This window comes from Rhinoraja longicauda, chromosome 3 (genome assembly GCF_053455715.1).
Source record: "Rhinoraja longicauda isolate Sanriku21f chromosome 3, sRhiLon1.1, whole genome shotgun sequence".
Taxonomy (NCBI): Eukaryota; Metazoa; Chordata; class Chondrichthyes; order Rajiformes; family Arhynchobatidae; genus Rhinoraja; species Rhinoraja longicauda.
Window position 1 is genome coordinate 78,569,286 of NC_135955.1, and position 19,931 is coordinate 78,589,216.

At 41.6% G+C, this 19,931-nt stretch overlaps 1 long non-coding RNA gene across 1 annotated transcript in view; it reads right to left on the bottom strand.

The window, feature by feature from the left end:
• Nucleotides 1-11,042: 11,042 nt before the first annotated feature.
• LOC144592447 (uncharacterized) overlaps nt 11,043-19,931 on the bottom strand; it is a 237,528-nt gene continuing 228,639 nt past the window's right edge. The window contains exon 3 of the long non-coding RNA XR_013547128.1: nt 11,043-12,125. This is a non-coding gene — a long non-coding RNA (uncharacterized LOC144592447). The remainder of the gene's footprint in view (nt 12,126-19,931) is intronic.

A 19,931-nucleotide genomic window follows, 5' to 3' on the forward strand; every position in this document is an offset into this window, starting at 1 on the left:
CCCACTATTTAGTTTAAACCCACACCTATAGCACTAGCAAATCTGCCTGCCAGAATGTTGGTCCCACTCCAGTTAAGGAGTAACCCGTCCCTTTTGGACAGGTCACCTCTACCCCAGAAGAGATCCCAATGGTCTATAAATCTAAATCCCTGCTCCCTGCACCAGCCGCTCAGCCATACATTCATATTCTCAATTTCCCTGTTCCTGCCCTCACCAGCACGAGGTACAGGAAGCAATCCAGAGATAATCACCCCAGAAGTCCTGCTTTTCAGTCTTCTTCCTAACTCTTTAAACTCACGTTGCAGAACCTCCTCCTCTTCCTCCCGACGTCGTTTGTGCCCACATGCACAACTACTTCTGGCTGTTCACCTTCCCTCTCGAGGATGTTCTGAAGTCGGTCTGTGACATCTTGAACCCTGGAACCAGGAAGGCAGCAGACCATCCTTGAGTCTCGCCTGCCACCACAGAATCTCCTGTCTGCCCCTCGGACAATGGAGTCACACACCACCATGGCTCTGCCCGACGTCGGTCTCCCCGGTCGAGTCTCATTTCCAGGAATGGAGACACTGACCTGTCCGCCGCTCGGACTGGAAGCGTCTTCTGCCCCTACATCTCCCAAGAGGGTGTACCCGTTATCATTAGGCACAGCCACCGGATTCTCCTGCACTCCATGTTTTCTCCCCTTTCTCACGGTCACCCACCTTTGCTCTTCCTGAATCCTTGGCGTGACAACTCACTGTAGGTCCTGTCGAGGAAACTCTCGTTTGCCCGGATGGTCCTGAGGTTATCCAGCTGCTTCTCCAATTCCTCAACACGTTCATTCAGGAGCTGCAACTGGACACAATTCCTGCAGGCGTAGTTTCCAGAAGCTCCAGTGGTGTCCCTGCCTTCCCACATCCTGCAGGAAACACACTGCACCAACTTGCCTGCCGTTTCTTCAGTAACAAAAATCAAAAATCAAAATTCAAAGTTCAAACAAGCGTAGCCTCCTTTCCTCAGCCTCCTTGCCTCAGCCTCCTCGCCAAAGACTCACACTTTACCTCCCAAGGCACTTTACCCCAACAAGGCCGCTCCACTGCAGCTGCACTTATTATTATCTGCTACCTAATCAACTACTTTAGGGCTGATTAGTAAATTGATTAGTAAGTTACCTGAACCCGAAGGTCTTGGTGCACTTTTTAAACTGCCTTTACCTGTGAGTCACCTTCTTTTGTAACAAACTTTCCAGCCAATGAACTATTTTCTCTGTTTTCAAACTTCCTGCTTCTCCGAGCTCCACGCAATGATTTCTGGAATCCTTCTTGTCAACCTCCTCTGGATGCTCTCCAGAGCCAGCACATCCTTCCTCAGATATGGGGCCCACATTCCCTCACAGTATTCCAAATGCGGCCTGACCAATGCCTTATAGAGCCTCAGCATTACATCTCTGTTATTTATAGTCCAGTCCTCCTGATATAAGTGCCAGCATTGAATTTGCCTTCCAACTAGAAATGAACAGTTTTGGGGGAAATGTAATTCAGCCAATGTGATAATTCATTGATCAAGTAGGAAATAATAAACTGATAATGACACAGAAGTTTAAAAAGTTAAGAGATATCCTTATGTCCTTACAAGAAATAGGTTGGAACCCGCAAAGGGTTAATTCTTTCATCCATTCTGAATAGGCAGTCAAGTTCATCAAATGATCAAGTCTGCAGAGAGCCACACAACCCTTCGCCACTCTCCAATTTTATAAATTCATTTTCAGAGGAAGACAAGTCTTGACTTTCAGTACTCAATGTGTTTGCGTACACCACAGTGGTTTTGCCAGTCTTGGTAATGAAAAAGAGAGACAGAAAGAGGGACAGAGTGCAGACAGGCACGTTGGCAGTGGACTGTTCGAATAACCAGCAGCTGACTGTAAAGCCTAGTAGAGCCTTCATGGATTATTCATGTGTAATTACAGATAGCTTTTGTGCAGGTTTAAATCATCCCCTTGGCCCATTACAGCCCATAACAACTGAAATAGCAATTGTCATAGTGTGGTTTGAGTGTGCACTCTGATCAATAATGATGAATGGTGAAATTTAGCGACAAGCAGCACAAATTCTTCTTGGCATGATCCATAAATCTGAACAAACACAGAGTGCTTAAAATGTGCGTGGATTTCAGATGTGCTGAGACTCCTCCCCCACCCCTTCATGATCACTCCCTCCACTTTCCCCACCATTGCATAAAAAGTAGTCAAAGGAGAAAGCTCAATGTGTCAATTGCAATAATACCAATTCTGGTTGGACAGCCTTTGTTTAAAAAAAAAATGAGTATGAACCCTGGGTTGTTTTCAAGGTCAATTTCAGGTGAAAGGGAGGTCATCAAGGGGTCATTAGAGCTCCCATGCAGGTCAATAACGCCTCCCAGCTTGCAAGGAAGACAGGATGTTCACACCCAATCAATTCGCTGAGGCTGAAGAGCCGACCATAATGAGCAGTGAACAAATGTACATTATCTGCACAAAACATGCTTTTCCCAGTATCTTTCCCCTTTTCATGTAAAATCATGTGCTGTCAAGTCCGACATTCATCCAGCTGGCAGCAAATAGTAAGAGCAAGAAATCAGGTTCTTGTTGGGGTTGGCGAAAGGTCACAGTTGACAGGCATGGAGGTTAAACTGTCGACAAAAAATACTGTTCTTCGCCGACTGCAGTCTTTTACCAAATTCGCTCCTTTGTGTTACAGTCAAGCAGTCCATCAATACGCTCCACCTTCCGTTTTATTATGAAATAATGTCATGGCCGGTAGGTTTTAAAAACACATGCTCCCAGACCTTTTATGTATGTGGAACTTGAATTATGCATTGCTTTATTTAAATTCACTTCTATATTATAGCATAATTAGTATTAAAGCACAAAAGAATGCAAATTTGTTCAGAAAATTTGAAAAAAATTGGTTCAGAAGTGTCTGACGTTTTAACTCTGCATCATTCTACCTATGTTAACTTCAGGGTCTTCTTTTATATACATATCTTGTCCTGTGCATATTGTAAAATCTGTGCCACATTTGGCAAAGGTTTTATTAAACTGTTAAAGGGTTTTGTTGACGTTTGTCTGTCTCACCCACCAGGTTTAAAATACAATGTTCGGCTCCTTAATTTGCATCATATCCAGTGGGCTCAATAGGACAGTATTTGAGACTTTAGAAATAGTCTTACACTTACCTGGTATTAGTGGAGGAAAGACGTATGTGGTCACAATCCAGAAACTTTTGATAGATATTTGCCAATAACACAGTTTGGCATGGAGGTGTTAGATATTGTGGTGATAGAATTGTGAATTGAGTTTACCTGTTGAACTACACTGACCAGCCTCACAAACAAAGACTGGCTTTCCCAGTGGCCACAAAAGGCCTTCTACTACCTTGTGGAGAAAGAAGTGAAATGGCAAGAACGTTGTTTTGGAAGTGGTGTAATAGAAATGAACAGTTCTGCTCAAGACCCACATCCCATAATGTCAGTGCTAACCATGATGTCAAATTAAACACATCCGATCTCCCTGCACATGATCCATATCCCTTCATCCCCTACATATTCATGTACTTGTCTAAATGCTCCTAAATGCCACTATTGAATCTGCATTCCAGGCACCTAATACTCAGTATAAAGGTATGAAAGTATAAAAATACCTGGGTCTTTTAAACATTCCTCCTCTCACTTTCAAGCTGAGCCCTCTATTATTTGACATTACCCATGCCAGGAAAGACTCTGACTATCTCTGCCCCACAGAAACTTTGATCAGGTCTCCTCTCAGTTTCTGACTCTCCAGAACGATAATCCAAGTTTGTCCAAGTTTTTCCTTGTAGCTAAAAGAAAAAAGAATCTTGCATTTACAGAGGTCTTTTGCATCTCTCTCTGGATGCCCCATACCACTATATACCCAATCAAACGTAGAGATTGAGGTGCAGTCACTTTTTAAATTTTGGGCTCGAGACATAATTATGTTCTTGAATAATACCTGTATATGACTCACGTAAAAGTATTTTGTTAAATTGTCCCAATATGTATGGATAAATGTTAAATCTAAAATAGAATTCCAAACACAAGAGTGGCAATAAAGGAGCGTTTCCTTTTGAAACCATTGTCCATGTAAATATAACCTGATTCCTGCATACCCGGAAGAGAGTTGTGTACATGCCTGTATTGTGGCACGGACCAAGCTGCTGGCTATCCCCAACAGTGGAAAGCAGAGAACCCAGTCGTGAGGTAAAATCAGATGGCCTTGTTTAGATGCAATGTGTAGGAAGGAACTCCAGATGCTGGTTTAAACCAGCAGTCTGACGAAGGGTCTCGACTCGAAACATTACCCATTCCTTCTCTCCAGAGATGCTGCCTGTCCTGCCGACTTACTCCAGCATTTTATGTCTATCTTTGACCTAGTTCAGAGGTACTTTTGCAAGGTCAGGTGCACCCTGCATTGAATTTACTCTCCAGCCAATATCAAACTGAAGCATCATGCGCTGCTCTCTCCGCAGTCGCACCCTGCTTCATTCCTGACCTGACTCTGGATTTATAACGTTGCTTTAATGTCGATATGAAGCTGAAATCACTTTGCACTGATACTAAGCTTGCAGTGTAAATGCACCCTGAAAGGTTTCCTGTGTGATAACATCATACTATACTGTATCAATGTCTCTGTGGGACAACATATTTTACTGGAAATGAAATGTGCCATAAACCACAAGAGGCTGCGAACATTTATAGCAAAAAGGCGCCAGTAGTTTCAAGCCAATGAGTGATTAGGTTTAACTAAAATATCTCCATTTGGTCTGAATAAGGTGTATAAATAATTTACAGTAAATCCCTATAGGTGGGAACAGGAATTGTAAATGTACATCACATTGTCCCCAAACAACATCATTAGAGCTCTTGAACCTCTCATAACTGTCCAGAGTATTGCTCCACTCCAGGATTTCCAAAAAATCATTAACTCTTGAAGAACTGGTAACCCATTGCGTCAAAACATTGTATTTCATACCTTATGCAATGTTTTAATTTCAGCTGCAATCATGAAATATTATTTGATTTTCATTCCAGAAATGTTTATGACTATTAAAAAGTTACCAATTGCAATGATGATGACCTGCTAATGTTTCATTATGATTAACATTGGTTTACAAGACATTGTATGGTTGATGGGTACCAGGGTTGAAAATAGCATCAGTGCAGCCTTCAGCAAGAAGAGACTGGCCTAGCAGTTTCATTGTCCAAAGCAACATTACTGGTACTTGCAGGGTACAATTTTTAAAATCAGGAAACTGATTGCTGAAAGCAACCAGGAAGTCCTTGTCCTTTTCACTCCTTTTTCACTTGCCTTTTTCACTTGTACTAAAAGGCCATTAACCTGAAATGGCTTTGCGGATAGGCACAAAGTGCTAGAGTAACTCAGCAGGTTAGGCAGCATCTCTGGAGCAAAGGGATAAGTTAAGTTTCGGGTCAGGACCATTCTTCAGACCACAGATGCTACCTGACCTGCTGAACGTTTTCAGCACATGAAGTGAGAAAGTCGTATAGCAGTGTAACATGCCCTTCAGCACACCATCTCCATGCCAACCTTTTTGCCCATTTACGTTGATCCTAATTCTTCTATGCCTTGACTACTTAAGTGCCTGTTAAAGCTTCTCTTAAACATTGTGATTGTACTGGACGTCTACATCACCTCCGGCAGCAACTTCCAGATATCAACTCTGTGTTAAAAACCTTCTCCTCACTCCTTTCCCTCACCTCAAAACAATGCCCCCGAGCTTTTGATACTCTGACTAGTAAAATAAGATTCCATCTAACGGAAATGTCATGTGTTTTTATATACCTCTACCGGGTCATTCCTTATCCACCTTGCCGTGAACAAAACTGCACACTCTGTGGTCTAACTAGTGCTTTGTAAAATTGCAACATAATGTCCGATTTTTCATACTCTAATGCTTCAACCTATGAAGCCAAGTATGCTATATATGACCACCTTCGCCACTCCATCGATCAACATTGCCACTTTCAGGGAACTATAGGCTTAATCCAGAAGGTCCTCTCTGATAATTCACATTCTTTAATATCCTATCTGCACTGTTCCTATTTGACTTCCTAAATGAATTACTTTGTACTTGTTGGGATTAAATTTAATCTGTCATTGTCCTACCCAATTTTCCTTCCTGCTTTGACATTGACAACCTTCCATCAATATCCACAACACCGCCAACTTTTGTATCATCCACTAATCATATCACCTACATTCACATCCGACCCGTTCATGTATATCACAAACAATATGAGTTTTATCTCCGATCCCTGTGGCATACCAATGGTCACAGACTTCCGATCAGAGAAGTATCCTTCTACCATTACCCTTTGCCTCATATCAGCACCCAAATTTAGATCCTACTAGATCAAGTGGACCTGTTGGGCCCAAACCTCTCCTGCATTGGTGCAGCATCCTCTCCTCACCCGCTCCTCCCCCCCCCCTCTCCTCCTTCCCTCCTCCCCCTCCCCCTCCCTCCACCTGCCTTCCCCTCACCCCTTTCCCCCTTCCCCTCCCCCCACTCCATCCCCCTCAACCCCACATATCCTCCCTCTCCCCCTCCCTAGGAGATAGATTTAAACTTTAAAATGTGAATAACTTAAAAAATATAACACCGATTTCAATGAAACCTTTTCCATTAGCACCAAAGGGACGACGGTGAGTAAGGTGGGCCTAAAGTTGTCACACCATTGTGTACCATTTTGGCTGTAGTTCAGGAACAAACAAACAAACAAACGAGAGTTTTAGTATATAGATTAGCCAGGTCACCTTGTCCTCATCCATGTGCCTTCTCCTTCAGCACCAGCCTGGCTCGCAGGACCTTGCCAATGGCCTTGATGAAGAACATACAGACGTCTACCACCTTGCTTCAATTAATCTTCTTTGTGACCTCCTCAACAAACTTCCCTCTAATTAGTGAGTCAGGATTCCTCCCACACAAACCCTTGCTGACTATCACCGTCTTTCCAAATATTCATAAATCTTATCACAAAGAAGTTTCTCCAATCATTTCATTCTCGCAAAGTAAGTCTCGCTGGCCTGCAGTTGTGGTTTTACTTTGCATATGTATGTTTCAAGATTTTTGTTAAACATTTAGGAATTTTTCAAAAATTGTTAAGATGTTCGCAGACATGCTAAGATGTGCTAATATCCAAAGACACCTCACAACACACATCTGGATGCTGGATCTGGGATTTCAATGAGACGAGGCACATAGACAAAGGCAGTACTTAAAAATAAATGTGATCCTGCTTCACTCAACCATGACAGAGATTACCAACACACCCGCATATCACCTGCAGCTAACATGACACCAAGCCAAACCTTGATAAAATGACCCCACTTACTTTAATGCTCTAACCCTCCCCCTTTCCCTGCAGGCCTCTCTGTCTGGAGCAGCATATTTTGCCCTGTAACCCCAGCCTTTCTGCCTTCTTGTGCACATTTTCTCATCGCATCTACTGACTATGTACTTGGAACTTGCACTCTCCGTTCAACAGAGATTTGCCTGCTCGTTGGTGATTCCATGCACCTATCAGAAGCATATTTAGACTATTTTCGGAAATTTCAAGCAAGTTTTTCACAGCGCGTGTTAAACATATGCAAGCAATAACTTTTTTTTGAACTTCCTCCTCTGATCTCCAGCCTCCTTTTTGGCATTTGAGTAAATCAGGAATTTGAACACTTCCTGCAAAGCTTGTTTACTTTAGGAGTGTGGATTTGTTCAATCATCCAGAAGAGACTCTTGTCAAACAAATTTATCCCGGCAATCATTATGAATCCATAACAGCAGTGTCTGCTTATTGAGAGTGTCACAAATTTACCCCTTAGATCAAGTGTAGTGCAAAGGTTCACGATCTGTTCAAGGGTTTTAATTTGATTAAAGAAGCACCTCAGGTGGCTGTGTAAACTGCATGATGTGGCGCAACTCTCTCAACTGAGAAATGTTCTGATCCCTGGTCTATTCTGAGGAAATATATCAGGATTATGTTCATTTTTGATAACTAACCCAGATGATTAGCCAGCTAATATTCATAATTTTCAGCCTATGCATGACGAACAAGTTATTGAGATACTATGCGGCAATTTATTATGTGCCAAATCTCACTGGAGAATGAATTGTGCTCAGATTACAGAGAAAGAAAAGAGAAAAATAAAGTTAAATGAAATTAAGATATCATACAGCACTTGCAGCGCCAGAGACACGGGTTCGATCCCGACTATGGGCGCCTTCTGTATGGAGTTTGTACGTTTTCCCCGTGACTGCGTGGGTTTTCTCCGAGATCTTCGGTTTCCACCCACACTCCAAACACGTACAGGTATGTGGGTTAATTGACTTGGGTAAGTGTAAATTGTCCCTAGTGTGTGTAGAATAGTGTACGGGGTTCGTTGGTCGGCATGGGCTCGGTGGGCCGAAGAACCTGTTTCCTTGCTGTACTATATCTCTAAACTGAACTAAAATATATAAAATATGATTAGCATCAAAAACTTCCCTTTCTGCTCATGCCATGAACAATTTTTACTGCTTCTGTTTAGAATGCGGATGATTTAACATTTAATGATACCTCTTTCGCCAATTGTCGAAGTATTGCAATCATACACAGCACATGTCTACCACTATTTTAATGCCATAATTAAAGAGCAGAAATAGCAAAACCTGAAAACATAGGCTGGCCTGTTTACGTGCAAATCTATCACTTTGTGCTCCTGACCTCCGAAGTCAGCACATCTTTAACTTCACCCACAACAGTGGGCGTATCCTGCAGAACTTTTGGGTGTGTGGACAAATGAAGGCTCATAAACCAGCAAAGACATCAGAGGACAGGAATAATCTGCAGAGTAAGTCATCCTAAACTATAACATCCATCCCATTCTGTATTTTTTTACAAATCATGTTGCTTGCACTTTGATATAGGCCCAATGACTAAAGGAAGTTCTATGTTACAGAAAAAACATAAGAATTAGGAGCTGTCTACCTGTCAAACCTCCTCTGCAATTCAATAATGTTATGGTTGATCCGGTCTTGGCTTTAGCTCCACTTTTCCATGCTCTCCCCATATTCTTTTGCCATCTTGTAGGTGAAATATCTGACAATCTGAACATTGAACATAATCAAAGATGGCCTTCACAGCTCTCAGAGGTATGGGATTCCAAAAATTCAGGACCCTGTCAGAGAAGGAATTCCTCCTCATCTCTACCGTGTGAGTGTCGAAGTTGGGAGGTTATATTACAGCTGTACAAGGCACTGGTGAGGCCACATTTGGAGTATTATGTTCAGTTTTAGTCACCCCTATTATCGGAAAGATGTTGTTAAACCGAAAAGTGTGTAGAGAACATTTACGAGGATATTGCCAGGATTCAAGGGCCTGAGCACTCGGTTGAGCAGACTAGAACTTTATTCCATGGAGTAGGAGGATAAGGGGTGATCTTATAGAGGTGTATAAGATCACGAGGGGAATAGATAGGGTAAATGCACAGACTCTTTTACCCAGAGTAGGAGAATCAACAACCAGAAGATATAGGCTTAAGTCATAGGAGCAGAATGAGGCCTCTTGGCTCACCGATTCTACTCCGCCATTCAATCAGCTGATCTATCTCTCCCTCTCAACCCCATTCTCCTGCCTTCTCCCCATAACCCTTGACATGCTTACTAAACAAGAATTTATCAATCTCCATCTTAAAAATACCCAATGACTTGGCCTCCACAGCCGTCTGTGGCAATGAATTCCATAGATTCACAACCTGTTTAAGGTGAGAGAAGAATTATTTAACAGGAAACTGAGGGACAATGTTTTCACTCAAAGGGTGCAGGGCATATGGAATGAGCCATCAGAGAAGGTAGTTGAGGCAGGTACTATCACACCATTTAAAATATATTTAGGTATGAAAGGTTTAGAAGAATATGGGCCAAACGCAGATAGTTGGGACTAGTGGAGACGGAGCATCTTGGACGGCGTTTGCAAGTTGGGCTGAAGGGCATGTTTCCATGCTTTATGACTATTATTCGATATATGGGCAACTCTTATTCTGAAGTTATATACCCAAGATCTATATATTTCCATTTGGGGAAGCTTCCTCTTATTTACCTTCAGAATATGATATGTTTAATAAGATCACCATTCATTCTTCCTTACTCCAATGAGTTTAGGCCTAACCAGATCAACCTTTCTTTATACTTCATTCCCAGGAAGCAACCAAGTGACCTTTCCGTTATGACTTCCAATCCTTCCTGAACTGTGGAGACCAAAACTGTACACAATATTCTGGGTGCAAACTCATCAGTGCCCTATGAAAGTTCATCAAAAATGCCCATCCCTTTTGAAATATAGGGTCAAAATTCCATAAGCCTTTCTAATTATATTCTGTACCTACACGATAACGTTTTGTGTTTTGTGATTTAGGACCTCCAGATCCTTGTGTAGCACAACATCTTCTAATCGCCTTCTGTTGAAATAATGTTTGACTTATTGGTCACCTTTGTGTAAGCCTAGATTGTTACTGTCAGTTGATGAGTTTCCATGGAGTTTCAAAGCTAAATCTGAGCCTTTTCATGTAAGCCTGTGTTATCCAGATATGAAGAACAGCGCGATCTTTTCTTTTTGCTCCAATATTCATGACATCGCAACCTCCTTTAACATTCCCATTATGTAACAGGTTGAGATCAACTAATTCAGTACTAATGATCTTCTTGATCAAGATAGCAGCCACACTTACCCGGTTTGCCATTGGTGAATGAACAATTCCTCTTTAAGCTGATTTTGTATATAGATTCAGGTAGTTCTTAAATCCAGCACTAATTGAAGTCACGTACCAACAGTTTGTGTTCAGCTAGTGGATGGAGATGCAAATAAACGTGGACAATCTGAAACACTGACTGGTTAAATCTCCTGCTTCCAGTTGGGAAACATCATACTCTTCTTGTCAAGAAATAAAACACAGGATCATAGTAATTTGATATGAAAGCTAAACATACTTTTACAGCATGCTAATTTAATAACTGAATTATGTTGAAGAAGATGAAAACATATAGTGGTGTTATACCAATGCTTCAATACTGTAGCCTGTAACTATAGATTAAGGTTAAATAACAAAAAAAGACAGGAAAGAAAAGCCTGACTTATATTTGATTGATGCACTCTAATATTTGAAGTTCACTTACAGCTTTGTACTATAAGGCCTCAGGTCACTAAAGCCAGTACTCTAATGAGACCATGTGTGAACACTTCAGGTTTATATGACTCACTTTAATCAGATTGGGAAAGCTCGTCTGACTGATAGGCTCAGGATTCAGATCTAAACAGAAAATGGTATGCTTGATTTGCCCAGCAAATTTGGGTTGAGCAAATCTCTGTGATATATTGAAGCATTTGCTGGCTGAAAGTACACATGGTGCGGTTTCATATTAGCAATGGCAAAAAAAAAGAGTTTTGAGCTCAGCAGGCACACTCACAGCTAACTGGGAAAATTCTAGGCTGCAATAATTAAACTTCAGCTACACCTTCCACTCAGATCAGTGCACAGCAGACTGCAAAGTGCGAGATTGGCACATGCTCTCAAAAAAGGAAAATAAAAAAGGCACACAGTTTTTGCAAATAAAGAACGCATGAACAAACGGAATTATACTTTGATGAGTCAACATATCATTTAGATCGTTCCTCCAATGATTTTGACACATATCTAAGATAATTTTCTAAATTGTGGTTGGCCCCATCATTTTAATGCTGTTCGCTCTTTCTCTCTCACATAATAGGAAAAACATGACGGTGAATTTGCAACTTCTTTTAAAGCTGCAGCTAGTTATAGGCAATCTCCCTCAGCACTGCATACAGGGAGAAAAGATCAAATGTAGTGGGCTTAAAGGTTGCAGGTAATTGGATGTAAGCATGCAGATGGAACTTGGTCTCTATTTTTACGTCACAGGTGGACTGGGATCATGTCAGAAGTTAAACACAAAAAAATTGGAGCAGGGTAAGTATCAACCATGAACCCCTTCCTCTTCAGGGTTTTAATAGAGGTGGGCCAAAGTCCAGGCATCACTGGGCGGTGCGGACTTGGTGGGCCGAAAAGGCCTGTTTCCGCACTGTATCTGAAATATATGAAAAAAATATATATATATTAACTAAATACTCTAATGAGACTGCTTATTTTGATTTAAGCAGGCATATTCTTTTTTTTAAGTAAAGATCATATATCATATCATATCATATCATATATATACAGCGCGGAAACAGGCCTTTTCGGCCCACCAAGTCCGCGCCGCCCAGCGATCCCCGCACATTAACACTATCCTACACACACTAGGGACAATTTTTTACATTTACCCAGTCAAATTAACCTACATACCCGTACGTCTTTGGAGTGTGGGAGGAAACCGAAGATCTCGGAGAGAACGTACAAACACCTTACAGTACAGCACCCGTAGTCAGGATCGAACCTGAGTCTCCGGCGCTGCATTCGCTGTAAAGCAGCAACTCTACCGCTGCGCTACCGTGCAATCAATTCATTTACAGTGTATAGATACTGTACATGATAAGGGAATAATGTTTAGTGTAAGTAAATAACCACAGAGTTATGTAGCATGGAAACAGGTCCTACAGCTGAACTCATCCATGCCACCCTCTAAACCTTTCCTATCCATGTACCAGACCAAGTGTCTTTTAAATGTTGTGATGTACCTGCCTCAACTACCTCCTCAGGCAGTTAATTCCACGTATCCACCTCCACATATCCTGAGTGAAATAGTTTAGTTTAGTTTAGAAATACAGCGTGGAAACAGGCACTTCGGCCCATTGAGTTCATGCTATCCAGCAATCTCCCCTAAACTATTTCTGTGCCACACAAGGGGCAATTTACAGAAGCTAATTCACCTAAAAACCTGCAGGTCTTTGGAATGTGGGAGGAAACCAGAGCACTCAGAGAAAACCCACGCAGTCACAGGGAGAATGCACAAACTCCGTGCAGACGACACCAACAGTCGGGATCAAACCTGGATCTCTGGCACTGTAAGGCAGGAATTCTACCGCTACACCACTGTGCCTTCCTTTTGCCCCTTAGGTTACTATTAAAACTTTCCCTTCTCACCTTCAACCTATGTCGTCTGGTTCTTGATTCTCCAATCCACGTGCTTGTCCAAATGTATTTTAACCAAAGTTATTGTACTTGCCTCTACCACCTCCTTTGGCATATAATTCCATGTACCTATCATCCTCTGTATAAAAAATCTGACCATCAGGTCCCCTTTAAATCTTTCCCTTCTCACATCAAATCTGTGCTCTCTACTTTTAGACTTCCTTTCCTATGGAAAACGACTATCTACCCTGGCTATGCCTCTCATGACTATAGAAACCTCTATAAGGTAACCCCTTAGCCCCCTTTGCTCCAGGAACGTTAGTGCCAGCCGATCCAATCTCTTTATATAACTAAAGGCTTCCAGTCCAGGCAACATTCCTGTGAATCTGAAGCATGCACACTTGGCCCGTGATGTTGGAATCCCTCATCGTAAATGTACTTTTATACACAAAGGTCCTTGTTGTGTTTTATTGTGCACAATGAAGGCCTGGAAGCTGGTTCATTTCAGCAACCAGGACTTCTACAAAACATTAGTTTCCCTTTGGTTTGCTTAACAACTATGAAAACAAAATGATCGATGAAGCAATTCATTGCAAAGTATTGGAAAATACTTGGTGCCATATATCCTCTATACAAATACAAAATACAGGAAATATTTCAGTCTATTAAAAGCTTAGCTCAATTTTTCCATTTTAATTACAGACCCATTCACTTGTTTAGTTTAGTTTAGAGGTACAGCTAGGAAACAGGCCCTTCGTCCCACTGAGTCAGCGCCGACCAGCGATCCCTGCACACAAGCATTATCCTACGCTCAAACCTGTACATCTTTGGAGTGTGGGAAGAATCCGGAGATCTTGGAGAAAACCCACACAGGCCACGGGGAGAACGTTCAAACTCCGTCCAGACAAGCACCCATAGTGACCCGTAGATTGAACTCGGGTCTCTTGCGCTGTAAGGCAGCAACTCTACCGCTGCACTGCCCAATTTTGTTTAACTTGGAAAAGATAAAGCCCAATATCAGTGAATCATCTACTCATTCTCACTGTTCACGTGGAATTCTGATACATGTACACAAAATATTCCAGCTATTGTGGAACATAATATTTTCTGCCAATAAAATATTCTGACAGTATATATATATATATATATATATAGTGTAACATGCACAGTGCTTCCAAAGATTATATTACCAGCACTGGAAAAAATATCTGCCCCCTCCCCCTAATTTCTCAAATATTTTCTTATGCCATAGAGTCCATTCAGCCCATCAATGCAATCCTAGCTCTCACTCCCATTTCCCCACTTCCAAGTTGGCTTGGAAATTCGATTCTTGAAACCAAGATGCAAAGTATCAAAAGTTTTCCAAGTGCTTCAGCTGCAATTTCTTTGACAACCCCACAGTGGAGAGTGAATAAAAAGATCAGGTCAGTAGATTATTTAAAGATTTTAATTCTTCTGCTTTGTCTCCAAAGTGAATCAGTTGATGGGATATTGCTGCTTGCATTTTCCAGCAGGAGTTTAACACTGCAACTTACTCGCAAAGCAGCGGCGTTGCGAAATGTAGTTACCCAGCTTGGAGCAGTCCTCCAAAACCCTGACTGAGGACACGAAGCAAACACGAACTGGCGTTTAGGGTTTGACTAGTGACCTCCGCAGCACTTAGACCTACAAATGAAACTTGAACAACCATGCTGTTGGACCGACAAACGTTCCCTGGCTCTAGTTCTGTGCAACGCATTGTCATATTCAAGGAAATCACTTGACCTTGAGGCGATTGGTTTTAGCAAATCAATCCAATTTTCTGTAAACTATCCTGGCTTGCTGCACAACCCTACAATTTATTGTGATACTCACTGATTGTTTTGAACATTGTACATATAAATAGAAAAATATGTTTCTTCAAATTGCAAATGACTCATTGGTAGCATCATTAAGCACACCAGACTCGTCTGATCAAAGTAAGCAGCAGACTTTGAATTAGTATACAATTTACTTTATTTTTATAGAGCAATTCTGACCCCTAACCCCACAGACATGATTTTTTGGCAAACATAATTGCTTGAAATGAAATAAAAGTAGATTAGCATTGTTGGAAGGAAATGAATATACTCCCTTCTGGAAGAATGGATGCTGATTTCTTTTGTTGCTCATCATGACTAGGTCTGCACATGCTAGATGGTGTTTTGTGTGGCTGGATCACTTAAACGCAAATAAAGAGAACTGGTCTCTGATACTTCATTCTTCTATGAACATCGGACTTACAACCATATCTGTATTAAAAATCACAAGTGACTGGTTTGACTGTAGTCACCTGTTAGCTGTATAAATAGTCAGTTGATTAATATTAAATCATAACTGAAAGGTGACATGGATTCTTCAGCTACTCTCAAAATGATATAGATTTCCGAGTGGAGCAATTTATTACAGTAAACCCTCGCAATAACGAACCACTGAGGGGGTGCTGGTGTCCGTTATTGCCGATTGTCCGTGAAAATCGAGTGAAGGGGGTAAAGGTTAACCCAAGGCTGAGAGGGAAGGAAGGCAGCCATGAGGGTAGGTTAAACAAGCAGGAATTCATAGGCGGGGAGCTGCAGAGCCCACGGCCCCACGCACGGTGCTCCAGGGACAGGCCCAATACTCACGCTGCCTTCAAGCTGCTCACTCTCTCCGCTCCCGCGACCGGAAGCACGCCACCCACTGGTGGACGTGAGGGAGTGCGGTGCCACGGGAGCCTCAGTCCACTATAACCAAATTCCGCTATCAAGAGGCCCGTTATTCTGAGGGTTTACTATATTCCCTGTTCCTCGTTAAATTTGTAATCGGTTCTGCACAAAGTTCGAATTTTGGCAATATATGGATTGCCTTGCCACATTAATCCACAATTGTAAATTTGAACACAGCTTTTTGCAAGTTTGAGGGCGAGACATAGTAGTGATTTCTTCTCATTCTCTTTTTGTGAAGAGAGAGCAACGTAAAATGCTTGGATCATTTACATTTATGTAGGGATAGCTAGGAAACGATGCGGTGGAGTTTGTTAAAACCTGTGAAGCTTAGGGGCGGCATGGGGCTCAGCGGCAGTGTTGCTGCTTTACAGCACCAGAGACCCAAGTTCAATCCTGTCTACGGGTGCTGTATGGAGTTTGTATGTTCCCCCTGTGACCACGTGGGTTTTCTCCGGGTGCTCCAAAGACGTACAGGTTTGTAGGTTAATTGGCTTTGGCAGGAATTGTAAATTGTCCCTAGTGTGTACATTAGTGCTAGTGTAGGGGAATCGCTGGTCAGAGCGGATTTGGTGGGCCGAATAGCCTGTTTCTGCGCTGTGTCTCTAAACTTAACTAAACTACACTAAACATAGGGAAAAGGTGTGATGGTTCTGGGCAGTGACAAAAGTTTTAAATTCATGAATATAAACTTGTGTCAGGAAAGGGAGAGAGTAATTAAGAGAAGTTTCTTTACTCAGGAAGACAAAGGAGCATGGGGAGAGAGATCATGGTATATTTGAGGGGATGACAGGGTAAATATTCAAAGCAGTAAAAGATACAAGACCACAAAACAAGTCCAGGGTAGTGGGATTATTTCTGGCTCTGGTGAAGGGCCCACATTGATACAATGGGCCAAAGAACCTCCTGTTCTGCAAATATTTACTGTTCTATTATGCCTAGTTTATGATCCTGAGCATAAGCAGATGCATCCCTCGTGCACGATTCAGTCGTTCACCTGTTGCACAGAAATTATTTGCAGCATAAGTGCACACATTCTTTGCAAACACTGTGTTTCCAATTTCTCCTTTCTGGGTCATTTACTGCCATCTCCCACAGCCACACTTCCTCTTCACCATGAAGGCCAAGATGATCAGGTTCACTGACTCCTTCACAGCACCCATTAATCACAAGTAGGATGTGATATCATGCACAGAAGGAGGGGCCCCCATTAATAACTGTGTTAAGCTGTGGCTTTTTTTGAAAGTAAAACTCAAGGCAGGTTTGAATGTCACAGAGAGCTAACATTTCTACTCAATGACGGCTGAAAATCTAATGCTGTTGCTTGCCTTTTTTTTGTTTTGATTCAGTTGTGTGCACTCTTCCCCCGTCTTAATGAACAAACCCTACATTGTATGATTTTCAATAGGTTATATGTGGCCCTATAAAAAGGGCTAATTTTATGTATGAAACATCTGCAATGCAGTGCCATTTCTCTTAGTTCTCTCACTTAAAATGCTGTTTTAAGTGAGTGAACTAAGAGAAACAATTTAAAGCAATTCACAGGCTTAAATCTTTAAAGAGACATACCAAATCTCTTGCTTAATCCTAATGGAGATTAAATGTAATTGGTTAATGTGATTTTGAATAATGCAGGCAAATATGCATATGCCTTAGTTCCTATATTTATGTTCCTATATTTATGCTCACTCATTTTTGGTTCAGCAATTACACTAATTCTTGGGGGTTTAATAATAAGTGTAAAATTAAAGTATCAAATTGTAGTTTAAAACATCCAATAATGGGGTATTTTTTCCCCTAATGGCTCTGTGAAGACTTTATGATAGTTTCTCCTTTTTTTTAAATGCTCAAGTAGCACACAGTGGAAACCTGATAATCCCACTCTTCACCTTGAATAACTTCCAAAGGGGCTTAATAATAATACTCCACATCCCCAACGTCACAGAGGTAAACTTCTCAATTCCACTCATGATTTCCGAACCCATTCTGAAAAAAACAGTAATAAATTGGCTCTCAACTCTTCTTGACCTCTTGACTTTTCAACCACTGCTACCCAACCACTAACTTTTGCTCATTTAATCCAAACGCCATATGATCACACTGATCCTGTCCCAGTGGGGCAAAAGTTGAACTCTTGTGAACGGTTTAGCTCCCCCTCTAGTGTTCATTGTTCTTCACATTATTCCACTACAGTTCTTTTTTAAGCACTGGAGATGGCCATTTTCGAATCTCGAAGGAGACTTCAGCCTCAATGGCTGAAGATTAAAAAAAATAAAACATTGCCATGCCTTCACGTTTTCGCAAAATATCATGCATTTGGACATTTCCTGAAAAGATTTCAATGTCCATCCTCCGAGACAATGTTTATTGAGAAACAAAATACATTTACTAACTCACTAGCGTTATCACTTTTTTTACTTTTGAAAGAAAAGCCCCCCATATTGCGATATTTCCTGCAGTTTAACAGCAAAGTGCTGCAAATGAGGAATAAGCTCAAACAGTAAAAAGTAGCAAAGTTTAAAAATCATGTGTATTTAACATATGAGATTTAAAATTTAATTGCAATTTCATCCAGGTTAAAAATATGCAGCCTTTAAACAATCATGCCAAAGAAAATATAGTGTTTGTTTTATCATCTGTTTGAGTTGCATTTTAAATGCGTGTGCAGAAGAGAGGGAGAGAGGACAGGGAGAGCGAGAGAGAGAGAGAGAGAGAGATAGAGAGAGAGAGAGAAAGAGGAGAGAGAAATAAATAGAGAGAGACATAGAAAGAGTGAGACGTAAAAAGAGAGTGTAAGAGAGATTGAGAGAGAGAGAGAGAGAGAAAGATAGAAGGAGAGAGATAGTGAGAGAGAGACATGTAGAGTGAAAAAAACATAGAAAGAGCGAGAGACAGAGAGAGAGAGACAGACAGAGACAGAGAAAGAGACAGAGACAGACACAGACACAGACACAGGCACAGAGAGGGAGGGAGAGAAAGGGACAGAGACAGACCGAGACAAAGAGAGAGACAGAGATAGAGACAGAGGGGGAGAGAGGGAGAGCGAGGGAGAGAGAGGGAGAACAGAGGCATTCTTGATCTGTCCATGCTCTAAAACTGAGTTCTGAAATCGTTTAGATCATTAACTCACTGCACTTATGTTGGACAGGTGAATAAATATTGCTAAATAGAGGCTACATCATGAGAAGAAAATTGAAAAAGGTCATCACCCTCGCTGGTGTTTGAAAGACGTCTGGTTGTCTTGCTCCATTTGCTGATGATGAGAATTTTCCACACTGTGAAACACAATCTGAAACTGTTTTGAACCAGGTTACTCATTCACAACGAAATATGTTGGTTTAGCTGTAGGACGGACTCACTAAATACTGATGTGAAAATATACAATTAACATATCACTAGTGATGATAGTTGGCATATGTCGTTAAATCCTTCAGCCAAAATGAAAATTCAAGCCATAAGTAAAGGACGGTCCAGGCAGGGATTCTCTTAAATAATTTAAGTTAATGAAGAAACACTATCTATTTTTGATTCAAGTGGTTGAGTGGTTCTACCAAGAGCAAAATGAAGGAACTGGTCTAGAAACTGGATTGGCCATGTATCAGTATTAATTGTGTAAAATGGGTCCGACATGACCAGGCTGTTAACTTACTGATTTGGGTTCTGTTTGGTTTAGAGGTGCAGCGTGGAAACAGGCCCTTCGGCCCACCGAGTCGGCACCGGCCACCTATCCCCATATACTAGCATTCTAGTACACACACAAGGGACAATTGATGATTTACAATTTTTACCGAAGTCAATTAACCTACAAACCTGTACGTCTTTGCAGTGTGGAAGGAAACCAAAGTTCCCGGAGAAAATCCATGGAGGTCACGGGGGGAAAATACAAACTTCGTATAGACAGTACCTGTAGTCAGGATCAAACCCGGGTCTCTGGCGCTCTGAGGCAGCAACTGTACCGCTGTGCCACCAAGCCGCCCACTGCTGGCTGCTCCCTGGATTTATAAGTTGCATTTGGTGCCTACGTCGCCCTAATATTAGCCTATAAATTGTTTAAAATTAGTTTGCTCATCACTGGTGTTGCTGTTAATGCATCCCCAATTGGA